Raw genomic sequence first — 16,263 nt, 5'->3', positions numbered from 1 at the left:
AGTAAAGATACAATCATTTTAGAGAATAGAATTTAGGTAGGTGTTTAAATAACCTAGTAACATCAAAGATGCCCCTAATCTATGATCCAGCAAATTCTACTTTTAAGTGTATATCATAGAGCAATGCTTTTTCAAATTGTTGGTGATGATACTTTAGTGAATGCATTATGAAATTAATTTAGTGGGTTGTGACTACCATTAAACAAATAAACTAGAAGAAAACAGAATAGAAAATATTAGATTGCATTGCATGTAGTAGGGGCAAATATTGTTTTATGAAGATTTTATTTCATTTACATATACATGAGTGTGCTTATATGTGTTTAAGTATGTGTATGCATGCTTGTGTTTTCCAGGGCACAATACAAAATGTATTTCTTTCTAGGGTCTCTGTCAAAAACGTTAGCAAAAAAAAGAGAATCCCTTGAACATGTGCCAAAAGGAGGTCTGTACAAGAGTGTTCACTGCAGTGCTGATCAAGCCCTAGGAAAGAGGCTGACTGGTTTGCACAGAGAAGAAGTTCCGTTCTTTTATGTCTCTCACTTAAACATTCTATTTCTTTGTCTCTGTTATGATCATTCTATTCATTGAAATTCTTATGGGTCTAATTATGCTGTTTGTTGTTTCTGCTGACTCCAGGTCATAGGACATTGTTTCTTCCTGTGTTTGGTGATTTTGGAATGTGGCAGGGTCTTGTGGGAGTCCTTTGGAGAGTTCCCCTCCAGAGAAGTTTTGTGTTTGCTTCTGCTGGGCAGATAGCTTATCATCTCACCAGCCTGATAACACATTTTATGTTAATTTATCAGGCTGAAGGATCTTGGACCATAGTGAGAGTATAAATTCTAATCTCAAATCATTGAGACTCTAGCTCATTTTCGCTTCCAGCTTCCTACCAACAATGGCTCTAAGGTCTTGTCTCTCATCTTCACATAGTCATTGAAACTCAAATACTATGTTTCTAAGATCAGTAACCTACATCAGGAATGCCATGCTGTCAACTTATGTGCTTACAGCATTGTGTTTTGGTTGCCTCTTCATTCTTGGCCTATATTTATTTCCTTTAATATTTTTGTGTTCTAGCTATACATTTGAGAGAACATTTGTTTTATTTTATTTAACATGTCTAGGAGTAATATGTTGGAAGAGAGTGGGTGGTAAGTCAAGATATCTAGTCAGATATTTTTAAACATAGTCATTCTTTAAATTACTCGAAATTCTCTCTCTCTCTCTCTCTCTCTCTCTCTCTCTCTCTCTCTCTCTCTCTCTCATTTCTGTGCCTCCATATATAATATTTTCTTAGCTATGAACACACTTGTCCCTTTCTTTTACCTGGATAACTCTTTCTGATGTTTCAGGTCTAAGTTTAGCAGTCAGTTCCTCCAGGAAACATTTTCTGAGTATCCATGCCACATCTGTGCTCCTATAACCCCCGTACTTCTACTACGGTGCCATTACACCGTTTCTTACCAACATGTCTACCTTCGCATCTAGTCTATGGTAACAGACTATGGCTTGTGACTGTTTCTCCAGTGTCTCCATATATACTTGTTGATCAACAAATATTTTTGAGTAAATAAACTTTCCCTCAACCTCTCTAGCTTTGGGAACTCAGGAATGAGCCCAGAGTCTGCACTTCAAGCTATCTGCCTCACTTAGATTGACATTTCACCATGTCAATCTTGTTCTGCTTATAGGGGATGTGACCACCACAAAGCATTCCCTAAATCTCATGGGACCCTAGTGGGTTGTCCATCAATTTCATTCCTCCAGACTCTGTGGTTAATTTACTACACCCAGTAATCTCTAATATCAAACGATTCTGACCACCACCCTTACCTTGCTGCCCATTATGGTCACCCCACCCACATTTCCTATGATGGTTAAGTGTAATTACTTGACTTCTGCCATTCAGGGATCTCTATATCCTCATCAAACAAAACCAGGAGTTCCAATTCAGCTGCAGGATTACATGCCTGTCAATAAAATCTGATAAAGCATTTAAAAAATATACTGGAATTTTCTTTACCAACAGTGTCTCAAATTGTAGAGGGAGATTCTGTGGTTCCATTCAGGCGATGTAGTCAGGGTTCAGGGTGACATATATGATGGTTCCCATTCAGCTTTCTCCAAAGTTTTTAATTACTTTCTCTACAAATGCCAAGGGATTTCTGGTATTTAAAATTATTTTATAAAGAACCAGGAAAGATCTAGTTTGGGTTAACAATTCCTGGAAACTCATAAATCCAAACTTATCTGCTATAGCAGGCCCACAAATTCCAAATTCTGCACTGTGTATCTATGTTGGCAATTTAGCTCAAACTAAAACCGTATGTCCCCCTACCTGGTCAAGACTCTCAAAATCCATATCTGCAAATACTCTCAGATTGTGTTGGCTTTATTTCTACAAGTTTGGCTTTGTTTCATCCCTAAGTGGTTTGGGTTCTCCACAAGGAATTTCTACAAATCCTCTCAGAAATGCCCATTCAAATTATCAAGGTTTCGTTATTTCCCAGTTAACACCCTGATATTCACATAAGTCCTTGAAGAGGCTGTGACTTCAACTGGTATACTTAGCCAATCTGTAGGATGAGGTTTTCTAGTTAGCCCTGAGAATCAAGCAATATGAGATTTAATAATTACAGAATGTGCTTGAGTTTTAATCCATACTTTGTGGCGATGATTTCGAGAGTTCATCTCTTTCTTGCTTTAATTTATTTCTTGAGGTCAAATGAAGCCACCATGACCTATGGTGCTTGAGTTCCTCATGTCTTCTTAACGTTCTCTCACAGAAGTTATATAGCCATTCAAAACTTGTTTTCAGCTGACACTTTATTCTAGGTGCTCAGAAGCAATAACTTAGCTATTTCACCACTATACTACTGTGCAGAGATATGAATAAGAGCTTTCCTATCTCCTGCTCCATCTCAACCACGTAAGAAATCTTAAATTTTCCAGGGGTCATTGCCCGAATCCTACTTTCTGATAACATTTCTATGTCAGCCAGGATTCTGAAATGCGATCAACATAAACTGATCCTGGAAAACTTAAGCAAGAAAGGAACTTCTTAGAAATATAAAGGGGCGAGGTTGGGGCTAATTCAAGGAATCAATAAGAGAAGAGTGAATCAAGTTTGAGAATGGGAAGAAATTAAAGGAAATGAGGAGAGCAGGTAGCAGGAACCACAGTGACCTTGTAATATCAGTAAGAGTCCAGTAAACACACTGCTTTTGTGTGGCTAGATCTCCAATCTTTCCTTCTCTTCTTATTTCACTTGCTAGAGATTTATAGGCCTGGAACTGAGTTTGTGATTTGAACAGAAAGTCGATGACCACAGCATTACAGCTCCACTTAGGGGTGGTTCTGAAGGACATTTGAAGAAGGAATTTCTCTCAAGGGGCAAAACTTTGACTGTTATATCTGATTGTTCTTTTTTCCTGGAAGGTAAGGTGGCCACGGACAAGATCAGTACTAATGGTTAGCCATTAATGGTTTGGTCAGTTGGCCAGGGATATGGAAGGACAAGATTACCGGATTTAAGACAAGGAGAGAGACCCAGGCAAGAAATATGTTATAGGACAAGCTCTGATATTTGGGTTTTTGTTGTTGTTGTTGCTGTTCTCCTTTGTAACCCAAGTGCCTGACATAAGCTTTAATTGCTAAGGCATCTATTTCAAAGAGGCATCCATTTCAAAGACAGCTTTCCTGAATAAACACTTTGCTAGTCACAGGACTAGATAAAGAGACAGGCTGCCTCCCCCACTGAGGCTCTTTTGTTTTACAAATTTCGATTGATTTCAATACTGACCATTTGGGTTACATTTTTTGTCCTCTTCCCGGGCACCATTAAATTCCACCCTTTTATGTTTTAAATTCACCAGCAGTGAGCTTACAAAACCTTAGGCTCCCACCCTTGACCCTAATAAAATCAAAACCGCAAGTCTGTTCTCTCTCTCTCTCTCTCTCTCTCTCTCTCTCTCTCTCTCTCTCCCCTCTCACTCCCTGTGACCTCGCTGTGTGGCCCCAGGTGTGTTGTGTCATTTCCAGGTCTTGTAAGTAATAAACCTGTATCTTTTAAAGTTTCCTGATGGTTATTGCTGAAGGGCATCTTGCAATCATAATAAGAACCAAAGAGCCAGTGCAACCACAACATTGGTTATTGATACGCTGAGACCAGTACAAAACATAGTGAAAATACTTCTACAAAATTGCACAGAGTATCCACATTCCTCAGCTTCTGTCATAGTAAATTGTGTATCTGTGAATAAGTTGCAGCCTGTGAGATAAAGAAGGATGTAGTACTTGTAGGAAGTTATTTCAAAAGGAGGGAACGCACGGTTCTACCCTTCCTCATTCTTGTTAGTTGAATGTTGGTAAGTTGGTTAAAGCTCCAGGTGACACTTTGGAGCATGAGGAAAAGGGCCACACTCTAGGTTTGGCAGAACCTAGAGACAGAGGGAAGTTGAGTCCCTGTAACATTCACAGAGCCATCACTACCTCCTAGAGTGGTTATCTCCAGATTTTTGTTACATGAAATAGACATGAATTTCTGTTTTCTTAAGTCTGTGTTTCTGTGTGTTCTATGTACCTGAACCTGACCCTAATTGATAAACCACGTGTAGAAGAACCCTGATCAGCTGATATGCTGGTGGGACGAAAGGTAAATATAGAATGAGCAATTGAAGGATGAACCCATAAACTCTAGCCACACTTTCCCAACCACTTGCTAACACAAGGACTTAGCCTTGGCTACTGAAGAGTCTAACTTTGATTATTCATCATGTTTCTTTATTTTCTCTCCTTTTAAAAATAGGAGTTATTATAATTTTTAAAATTCTTTACTCTTCATTTTCCCCATCATTGTTGGCGTTGTCTAAACTTATTATTTGCAAAATATAGTGTCAGGACTGAAATTAGGCTCAGTGAGGAATGGATGTATCTGAGATCATGGACATCAGGAAGTCACGGCCTGCCTCTGGATGCCTCTGCATGAGGTAGCTGAACCTGAGTTTGACCTGTCTCCTGTTGAAAAAAGTGCATATGTGCTTGCAGTTGTGTACATTATGATTGTATGTGTTACAGGCTAAGGTATCTTTTAATACTTTGGAAGACCGGTGTAAACATGTGTCCTGGGCAGCAAAAAGATGGAGTTCAAAAGACAGCTTGCTGCTCTTCTCCAAGACTGGCTCCCTACTTATCCACAGTGGGGAGGGTACACCAGCAGGGATCCGCCTGTCAGGTGGCACTGCACCCCAGACACTGCTAATTGTTCTAGGTTGGACTCCTGGCTCACGCTAGGAAAATCAGATTCTGTTTTCAGAGTTTAGAATTTCGTATGGAGAGATGAGACTGGCACTTGGAAGGTAAGGCATTAATTATGGAGTCCTGGAAAAAATGTGCACAAATTTACATTGTCGATTTGCCCAGTGTTTACCTGGTCTCTGCCTTTCCTAGAATCTGGTTGCTCAACTCCTCTTTGGAATCTTTTGGAAACCTCAGAATCTTCTCAATAAATTTCTCTTTTTCCTTAAACTATCTTGAGTTGCTTTTGATACAACCAAATGGAAGTTGAGGGGAATGGTGATAACTGGGTGAAAGACTGAAAATCCAGAGGCTGAAATAAAATGGACCAGTTGAGGGTTGAGTATAGTGTGGAAGTGGAGTGTGGGCAGCTTCAGGGGAACTGGGGCAGTGGGTATTGGGTACATTGGGGGGGACTGGGGCCAGAAAACACCTCTAGGTCATGGTTTCAGCTGATTAACTAAAAAGCTGGTACTCTCTACTCCTCTCAGCTGGCCTGCCCAGAGCTGGACATTGAGCTTTCCTCATCAAGGTGATTAGGCAGGATTCTTTAGTTATAAAGTGGCAGATACCCAGCTTGAACTCTCTCAAGCAAAAATAATTATTGGCTCACTGAACCCAATAAACGATCAAATCTGAACAATATAATTACAGGAAATGTGAGATGTAGGGCCCCAAAAACGATAGAACCAGGAATTAAAATGCTGTGAGGACTCAGGGTTCTTGTTGTCATGCAACAAAATCTGATGCTGGCTAACTCAAACACAGAGGGAATTTATTGTACAACTACTGTAGCTCATAGATTCAGCTCTGGCTATTAAAGTGACTAAAAATAATAGCAACAGCTACCTAGATTCCAGAGTGAACTTAGTGTGTTTACAGTGTAAAATCTTTTAATGTTTCCCTCACTTTTTTCTTTAAACATATTCTTTAGTGTATACTTTGTCCTCTCTCAGCAGCATCTTACACTGATGCCACAGTTCCCTATCACTTTCATTTGTTAAAGTATGGTCTTATTTTCAAATATTTAAAAAGTCCTTACAAAGTACTTAGAATTTTAAAAAGGATAGTCCATTCTAAGTAAAGGCTTTAACCTGCCATCAACATAAAACTTCCTTCTGCTAGGTCAGGATTGACTCTAGTTCCATTGCCTGTAGAAGTAAACACAAAACTTCTCTTTTGCCTTTGAGAAATGGCCAGGGCTGCACACTTGGGGGAGGTGGCTCTGGTGCCCGGCTGGCAGGAGAAGGGTGGGGGAGAAGGTAAGCGGGCGCACTGGAGTGAAGGGTGTATGTATGCCCAGTGCGGGGATTGCTCAGCTGGCGAGGAGAGTGGAGCAGGCCTGCAGCCCAGGTGGAGGATAAGTGAACCTGGAGCAGCCAGAGCTGGAGGAGTCCCAGGAGAACAGGTGGTGGGGAAGGAGGTGAAGGTGGAGAGTCGCTCCTGGCCAGTGAGCATGGGGCGCCTGGCACTCATGCCACTGCTGCTAGTGCTCCTGTTGTTGGCTCTTTGTCATGGGCGTGTGGTTAGAGTCCCCACTGGGAGCCTGGCACAGGTGGTAGGCACCGAGTTGGTCATCTCCTGCAATGTCAGTGACTATGGTGGCCCCTGTGAGCAAAACTGTGACTGGAGCTTTTTGTCTTTGGGGATCAGTTTTGTGGAGCTTGCCAGCACCTGGGAGGTGGGCTTCCCAGCCCAGCTGTACCAGGAGCACCTGCAGAGGGACGAGATCCTGTTGAGAACAGCCAGCGACACCATGAAGCTCCACATCAAGAATGTCCAGCCCTTGGAGCAAGGTTATTACAAATGTTCAAACCCCAGCACAGACACCACCGTCCAGGGCAACTCAGGATACAGAGCAAGTGAAAGTGCTGGTCGACGCCCTGCGTATGGTGGCCAGTCCACCGCCCTCCCCAGGCCTGAGCCTGTGCCAGGGTAAGCCTTTCCAGCTGCACTGTGTGGCCTCCACTGCATGCCCACTGCACATTCATCTGGCACTGCTGTTGGAACTGTGGCATCGCTCCACCCAGCAGAGTGTCTTCGTCCTGACCCATGAGGGCTGGCTGTGCCTGGGGCCCAGCTACAAGCAGTGCTACCACAGCGGAGACTTGCACTTGGACACTGTGGAGTGGAGAACAACCGGTACAGCCTCCCTGTGTCTTGGGTACGGGCCAAGGACCAGGGCACCTACAGGTGCATTGTCAGTGAGTGGATCAAAGAGCAGGGCAACTGCAAGGAATTCAAGAAAAAGCCGTGGACGTGGCCACCATGGTGATCCAGCCAACGGTTCTGTAAGCAGCTGTGGGCAGGAATGTGTCTGTGGCTGAAGGAAAGGAGCGGGACCTGACCTGCAATATCATGACAGACCAAGCAGATGATGTCCAACCTGAGGTGACCTGGTACTTCTCCAGGATGCCTAACAGCACTCTGCCTGGCCCTCATGTTTTGGCAGGGCTGGGCTATGATTCCCTGGTGCACAGCTTCCCTCACATTGCTTTGAGTTACGTGGATGCACACTGCTACCATTTACTGGTTCAAGATGGTAACAGAGAAAACTCTGGCTACTATTTTTGCCATGTGGCACTCTGGGCACCAGAGCACAACAGGAGCTGGCACAAGGTGTCAGAGGCCATGTCTGTTCCAGTCAGTGAGAATGTGACCTGTCTAGAACAAGACCATCAGGTGTACCTGAACGCTTCTAAGGTCCCCGAGTTTTCAGACCACCTCACAGAGCTGGAATGCTAGATAGTGGACATGAAAAACACAGAAGCGAGCTTCCATTTCACAGTTTCCTGTACTATAGGATGAACCAGCACAGTGATGACATGGTGACCAGCAAGCTTCTTGCAGTCATGGATGGGGACTGGACCCTGAAGTACAGAGAGCGGAACAAGCAATGGGCCCAGGATGGAGACTTCATTTTTTCTAAGGAGCGCATGGTGGCCAGTCCACCGCCCTCCCCAGGGGAAGGACAAGGGGAAGACAGAGGCAATTACTATTGTGTTGTGTCCGCCTGGACTAAACAGCATAATGACAGCTGTGTGAAGAATAAGGATGTCTTCTCTAAATCTGTCCACATATTTTGGGCATCAGAAGATTCTGTGCTTGTGGTGAGGGCAAGGCAGCCAAAGCTTTTCTTTGCTGCAGAAAATACATTTAACGTGACTTGCAAAGTGTCTTCCAAGAATATTAGGTTGCCGTGCTACCGAGAAGCCTGTTGGGGACCTCTCCAGTCCCAATGAAACCAAGTACATCATCTCCCTCGACCGGGATTCTGTGGAAGCTGGAGAATTGGAGAGGTGCCTTATGGGTGGATGGTATCGTGTTAGAGAAAGTGCAAGATGAATTTCGCTATTGAATGTACCAGACTCAGGTGTCGGATGCAGGGCTCTACCACTGCATGGTAACATCCTGGTCTCCTGTCAGGGGCAGGCTGTGGCAAGAAGCAGCAATCGGTCTCTCCAATCCTATTGAGATAGACTTCCAAAACTCAGGTCTCCGTGGATTTGGACACACGATTGGTCATCTGGGGAGATCTGATTAAATTGTTTTGCATTATCCCTGTCAAAGGAGCAGCATTGGATCCAGATGACATGGCCTTTGATGTGTCCTGGTTTGTGGTGCATTCCTTTGGCCTGGACAAGGCTCCTGTCCTTCTGTCTTCCCTGCAGCAGAAGGGGATTGTAAACACAGCCCAGAGGGACTGGAAGAGCAACCTTAGCCTGGAGTGTGTGAGCATGCTGAAATTCTTGCTGCAATTGCATGGCTCTGAAGATCAAGACTTAGGCAACTACTGTTCCATGACTCCCTGGGTGAAGTCACCAACAGGTTTCTGGCAGAAGGAGGCTGAGATCTACTCCAAATTCATCTTTATAACTGTGAAGATAGATGTGCTGTACATCTTCAAGTACCCACTGCTGATAGATATTGGTCTGTCCACTGTCATCTGACTCCTGTCCTGCCTCACAGAGTACTGCAGCTCCCACTGGTGTTGTGAGAAGGAGGTCCAGGAGATGAGGTGCAAGTGCCGGCAGCTCATGTCCATGTAGATGGAGTAGGCCGGTGCCCAGGAGAGGCAATGACAGTCTAGAAGTAATTTGAGTGAGAACGGTGACATTTTAACGAGAAGCTTGTTACACTAAAACTCTGTCCTTTCTAATCTCAGGTGGGACTTAGTGTTTTCTTCTGCATGTCAAGTTCTGAGCGCAGACATGTTTACCAGCACACAGCTTTTCTTCCCACGACACTTTCTGAGAATAACTGAGTGTGTGTTTTCTCAACTGCAGTTTTTTAATGGTAAATCTCTGCCTATTTTTTTTTTCCTACTGATTTATAGATGTCTGACTTGTGTGTAATTGTATATTTTGTTTTGATAGGTTGTGGTGTGAGGAAGGGGTGATGGCATTCAGAGTCCTTTTTCTTCGGTGAGAAGGAAACTGCCGGCTTGAGAGCTGGCTTCTGGGTTGGAGGCAAGTGTGAAGGGTGCTGCCAGGTGCTACCCTCTACTTCGGCCTAGAGACAACAATAAGGACCAGTACCGAAGGCAATTTGGGGCTTTTACTACCCTGCCCCACCCCCTATTGTCAGAAGTTTAGACTACATTTGAAATCTAAATTTGCAGTATGTAACTCCTCGTTGAGCCCAAATGCATATTTTTGGTTTTTTGCCCCTCTGTCCCTTTTCTATTTCTTTGCTATTTGCTTTATTTGAGAGTGCTGAAATGGCAGCCCTGGAATCTAGAATTTGGCTCTCCACTGAGTACTTTACCTTGCCATCTAGCCTTAAGAATGAATATGAAGAAAAATACACGGCTACTTCTGTCCAGGGCAGTAAGAAGATCTGCAAGGAAGAGAAGGTTGGGGACAAGGGAAGGAATCAACACTCTGATAGTGCTGAGGACACTGTGCCTCAAAGGGGTCCCAGGGAGAGCAGAAGACAGATCTCGGGAGTTAGGTCTCTGCTGTTCATGCCAGGATGGTCAGGGGTGTGTCAGGCAGAAGTCACCTCCATTGTCCTCTCCTGCGTTTTGCATGAGGCAACGGCCTTGGCCACCAAGGGACTGCTGGAAGACCCACGGATATCCCAAATCTTTCACAGACTGCTTGCTCTCCTTAACGTGAAGGAGAATTGCTACTTGCAAGACTTTCTGACTTCACAGAATCAGAAATTGTCTAGAAAAACCGTGCATTTCTCTGACCTTTTCAGTCCTTCAGGTCTTTGTAAGATCCCCTATAGGGGGTTAGTGAGAAAGGGTATACTTTGTGACATGTTTGCTTTCCTTTTAGGAACATAAAGGAAACCCAACAATTTATTGCCATGTGAACAGCCTATAAAGTAAATCTTACAGCAGTCTGTTTTGCCTGACTGCTCAAACCCTGAGTAGGATAACAGACCAAATGAGATCTTGAAGTGCCTTACCCCCGGCACAGCGCTGGCTTTTTTGGAGCATCCTGGCAGGGTTTTCTGAGGCTCACTGGTGATTCATGCATGCCCCATTCATGCTTGCTCTCCTCTGGCTGCTGTCCTGGATCTGAAAGGTCTAAGACCGCTCTGTCTTCCAAAGGGAAAAAAAGATGTGTTTGTTTGGAGCAATAAAGTGATACAAAATGAATAAAAAGGAGTGATGCATCTTTAGCAGTTCATTTTTTTTTCCAGTAGGTGGTGCACAAGCTTCCTTCATTGCCCAGGCCTCCTGGATATCTGCTGAGGGAAAGATGCCCTTTATTCCCTGGGGCAGTCTGTTTCTCCTCTGTGATCAGGTCGCCTCAGTCCCAGAGCTCCACCCCCATTGAAGATGTGGAGGGTGATGGGGTTCTGAGCCCTTGAAGTGTCTGGGCGCTGCCCCAGCAGCCAGACGTAGTATTGTGCTGCCTGAGGGGTTCCAGGTGAGTGGGGTTGGGGTGGGGTGGGAGAGGCCACTGGTGTGTTTGTGGCTTTATTTTCCTTCCAGTAATGGCGACCGGCAGACCTCAGCTGCCTTGCCTCTGTATCTCCACCCATCACTGGGATTAGCTGCAGTGTGCATCTGCCACTCAGGAGTTGTCTTCTCAGTTCTCAGGGCTCAGAGACTCTGTTCTGTAGCCCGACACTCGCGGCTACAGTTTCTTCTGGGGTCTGCTGCCAGTTCTGGCAGGGTATGGGGAGGTGAGCTCTGGGAGGATGGGGGGAAGTAGCCAGGCTATGTGACTTTGTTTTCTGTCTGTCAATGGCAGCTGCTAGAACACAGCTGTCGCACCTCTTTTTCTATCTCTGCTCAGTGGGTTCTGCCATGGTATATGCTGATCACTTGGGCAGAAATGTTGGAGGCTACAGAGAGTGCCTACTGCAACCTAATTCCTCCCCTCTCCCTAGGTCCTGAAGCTAGCTTGGGCCTGCATCTGTGGCTCCTGTCCCCTCTCTTCTCCCTCCCCTTCTTCCCTATTCTCCCAGATTCGCCCACTTTCAGATGCTTTGATGCACCAATCTCTCAAAAGTGTTTATGTGTTAGACTGGGAATCTTCCATTGGATTAGCTGCTCAATTTGTAGTTTCAAGGGGAAAGATCAAGGCGATCCCTTACATTGCCCTGCTTCTGATGTCACTTAGTTCTTTTTTCAAAATTGCCTGTTCTTTTTCTCAATGGTACTTTATTCTTTCATGTTTACTTATTCTTTTACGTCTTTAATCAATTTTATCATACTTATTAACTCTTAGATTCTTCTATTGAATTGAACTTCAGATAAAGTTCATGAAGGTTTAATCCTCCTGTTTGTTGTTTCCTGAATCTTGCTTATTATGAAGTATTTTGTTCATGCTCAACGGGTTTTTATCTATAAAAATCCTGTTCAGTTTGGTTTGCAGGCATGTTAATACTGAGAGGTTTGGCATTTGCTTTGCCAGATGCCCCAGAGAGATCAATTTTTCTGTTAATTTCAATAAGTTGTAGGTTTGGGGACCACATTAGTAGTATGGATTTGAACTACGGACTCATTTGAAGTTCAGTTACATGGTTAAGAATTCATAAAAGAGAAAAGCTTGCCCCTCATCCAAAATCCAGGCCAAGGCAGACAAGTTGCCTCATGTGTCCCTATGCCAGTGGAAGGCTATTTTCTAGTCTACAGCTCTTTAAGGGCCTCTTCATCTCAAGTGGGCCCATGAGTTCATCTTCTATCTCTTTTGTGTTAAGAATCAATCCCCTAGGTGCTATTCATTATATTTCTTGAACTGGGTACTGATTATCGAATGTGTTTACTTTGTGACAATTCCTCAGTCTCCACGTTTAGAGTTTGTGTCCTTTGTATGTATATTATGCTTCAATTAAATATTATATAAATCTAAAAATATCTAAAAACCCCATGTCAATGATTTTCAAATTGACATATAAATTCCTTTCAAAATACCAGCACGGTATGTGTAGGCACAGAAAAGCTTATTCTAAAATTTATATGAAAAAGGCACAGGCCCTACAATAGCTAAACAATCTTGAAAAAGAAGAATAAAGTGGGAGGAATCACTCTATTTGATACCAAGGGTTACTATATGGCTACAGTAATCAAACAGGGTGGTATTGGTGGAAGATAGAAGCATAAGATCAATGGACTGCAATAGGGATTCCAGAATTAGACCCATACAAGGGTGATTACCTGATTTTTGACAAAAGGGCAAAGGCAATTCAATAAAGGACAGTTTTTTTCAACAAGTGATGTTTATACAATTGAACATTTCATAGGCAAAAATACCCTTGACCTAAACCTTTCACAGTATATGAAAATTATCTCAAAATGGATGATAGATCTATCTAAATGTAAAACATAAAACTATAAAACTTTTAGAAGATACATAGGAGAAAATTTTCATGATCTAGGGTTAGTCAAAGAATTCTTAAACATGACAAACCATAAAATAAATAAAACTGATAAAATTGAAATTTGTCAAAATTAAAAACTGTTGTTCTGTGAAAGATACTGATAAGAGAATAAAAAGACAAGCTACGAACTGGGAGGAAGTATTTGCATATCCAACAAAAAATTGTATGCTAAAGTATATACAAAGTTCTCAAAGCTAAATTGTAAAAAAACAAACCCACTTAAAAATATCAAAAGATGGGCCCTTCACCAAAGAGGATGTATAGATGGCAAATAAGCACAAGCGGAAGCATTGTGCTGTATGCAGCCATCTTGTAACCACAAAGAAGTGTCCTGAAGACAAAGCCAACATGCACACAACAGGACAGAACTGAGATAATCAAAATGAAAGCTCTGATTAAATTGTGCCTAAAATCCAGACTTCTAGACTTTTCAATTACATGAGCCAATGTCTCGTGCTTGACTTGTGTTTTCTGTTATTTGTCACTTAAAACATTTTTATGTCTATCATACTTATTATCGAAATCAACATTCAGCATCTTGACTTGAATCTCTCAACCACCTTCACACTGGCCTCCTCACTAACCTGCTTCTGTCTCTTCCCATTCTAAGGATCACCAGAGAAATCATCCTGAAACATAAATTGAACCTCCATGATTGGGTCCCTGTCAACCTCTTCAGGTTCATCCTCCATTTGCCATCTTACTCTAGCCTGTACATCAGCCCAATTCAAGGGCTTATAGTTCCACCCACACATCAGGCTGCTTGAACTTTCTACTTTTGCTTATGCTGTTCCTTTTGCTTGGAATGTTCTCTTCTAACACATCTTTCTGCCTTCCCTTTCCTGGTGAGTATCTTTAAATATTCAATTCAGATGTTGCTAGTTCCTAGAAGTCTCTTCTGCTCCTTAGACTGGGTTCGGTCTCCTTCCTTTGTGCTTCCACAGCACCTCATACTTATTTATAACATAGTACAGCAGGTCTTTGAATAACGATTTTTTTTCAATGTCATTTTGTTATAATGGTGATGAGATGTTGTAGAAACTTAACTTTTGTTTATATCAATTAGCATACGGGAAATCATTTTTCTTATACATTGTTTTGCTTAAAGCTGCAGAACCTATTGACAATGATGTGAGGATTTACTGTATTTATCCCTGTGTGATGTACTTGGGTTTCCATGTCTGTGTATGAAACCACATGTTCCTTGAGGATCAAGCCCTCTGATGGCATACACAGGGTCTGAAACAAAAGAGGCTTTGATAAACCACTGTAGAACCAAACCAGTGCTAATGAACTCTCATGGATGATACTCTGGCACCTTCCAGCAACTTTGTGTCACAGATTTAGTTCTATCTCCTCCCTACAGGAGTGTAAAGATCACACCTATTGACTCAGTCATCTATCTCCTTCAAAAACTTTCCTCATGTAGTCAACTTAATTTCCTGATCCAATTTGAAATATTCTCTCCAATTCCTTTAAAGGCTTATTTTCTCTAGTCTGTATAAGATTATAGACTTTGTTGGACAAATATTAACTGAGGAAATGAAAAAAGGTTCACTGATCACCTGAGTACCAGACAATAAATTCTTTAAAGACAGGAGCTACTATAATCCCTCCTAACAAATTTATGAAGTAGGAATTACATATCTTCATTTTACAGATGATGAAACCAAATCAAGGAAATATGAAGTAGCCAGCTCAAGATCACATAGATGGCAGAGCTGGAATTTAATCACCAGTCTTCTCAACTCCCAAGCATGTCCTCTTTTCACCACAGTCCATTGTCTCCAGGTTGGGCCAGGTTCTGGAAAGCCTTGAAACCCAGAGGGTATAATAAAGCAGTGGGAAGCCATGGATATTCTTAAGCATGAGGAAATGATGAAAATAGGACTTTGGGGGAAATAATCCTGAAAGGTTGCGTATGATGGAATGGAATGAAATACAAGGGAGGTTTGCTGGACTCCTGATGAGGAGGATATAAAATGGGTATTGTCTCTCTTACCACATTCATTGGTGAGTGCTGGTATTATGTTGTGGTCCTCTGGGGAAAGAGAGGGACTGGAAACGGGAGCTATTTTGAACATTAAAAAGCTGAAAAGGGGATAGAGGAGAGCAACTTCTGTCTCTGGGGTTGTATGATTGGTCAACTCCATGGTTCTGCCTCCTGGAAATGGCCTGGGATTTCTACCTTTTGTGAGATGTGTAAGTTCAGAAAAAGGTCAAATTTGACTGGAGAGTTGGGTGAAAGCTTCCTTAAGGAAGTGGTATTCAATGGGACATTAGAAGATGAGATGGTGCCTTCCATATCTCTCCTTCAGTAACTTCCTCACTGGTCTCCCTGGATCCATCTCTCTCCCTCTTAATCTACTCCTATGACTGGCAAAGGGATCTTCTTTAAAAGCAAATTGATGGGGGAAAAATTAAAATCATTTCTTCAATAAAATTTTTTTTTTAAAAAGCAAATTGAATCATGCTATTTTCTGCTTAAAACCCTTTAATGGTTCTTTGACATTGGATACAGTTGTTTGATGAACATCAAAATTACATATCCTCCATTATCTGAGATTTTAAAATAAATATTATGCCTATAAACTAATCAATTTTGATCATATACCTTCTCAAACTAAACATTCTCTCTTAGAAATTCTACATATGTTCCCTCAGGTGAAAGTCATAGCTGCAGTTTACTAAATTGCTTGTCCTCCATATGCATACGCGCCCCCCCCAACTTTTTAAATTCATGTTATTACCATGGCTTGAATACTCTTCCCACTGTTCTCTGCCTAATAATCATTTTTCATCCTCTAGCATAGGAATCATCTGACAGGAAGCCTTACCTGAACTCCCTGCTTCCCAGGGAAAGATTCCCTGACCAAGTATCCCATGCTCATCTCTATCAGCACTGTCTCATATGGTGCTCTTCCCCTTCACTCAGCTTACTGGAGGGCAAGTGACATTTCAGTCATCTTGGTGTGAACAGAGTCCTGATAGAAAGGGAGGGGCCTGTGTACTTGAGACAGGGAACAGCACATGAGCAAGTAGAAATGGGGATCTCTACTCAGGACAGGTCAGGGTTAGAGGATTCTGCCTGGGAATCAATAGCATCCAGAACATCTAGGG

At 42.6% G+C, this 16,263-nt stretch overlaps 1 pseudogene; it reads left to right on the top strand.

Moving 5' to 3' along the window:
• The first annotated feature begins 6,754 nt into the window (after positions 1–6,754).
• LOC105307803 lies at positions 6,755–9,356 on the top strand (annotated as a pseudogene).
• Positions 9,357–16,263: the final 6,907 nt, after the last annotated feature.

The sequence above is a fragment of the Pteropus vampyrus genome, unplaced genomic scaffold, assembly GCF_000151845.1.
Source record: "Pteropus vampyrus isolate Shadow unplaced genomic scaffold, Pvam_2.0 Scaffold518, whole genome shotgun sequence".
NCBI lineage: Eukaryota > Metazoa > Chordata > Mammalia > Chiroptera > Pteropodidae > Pteropus > Pteropus vampyrus.
This window is presented reverse-complemented; position numbering and strand designations above follow the sequence as displayed.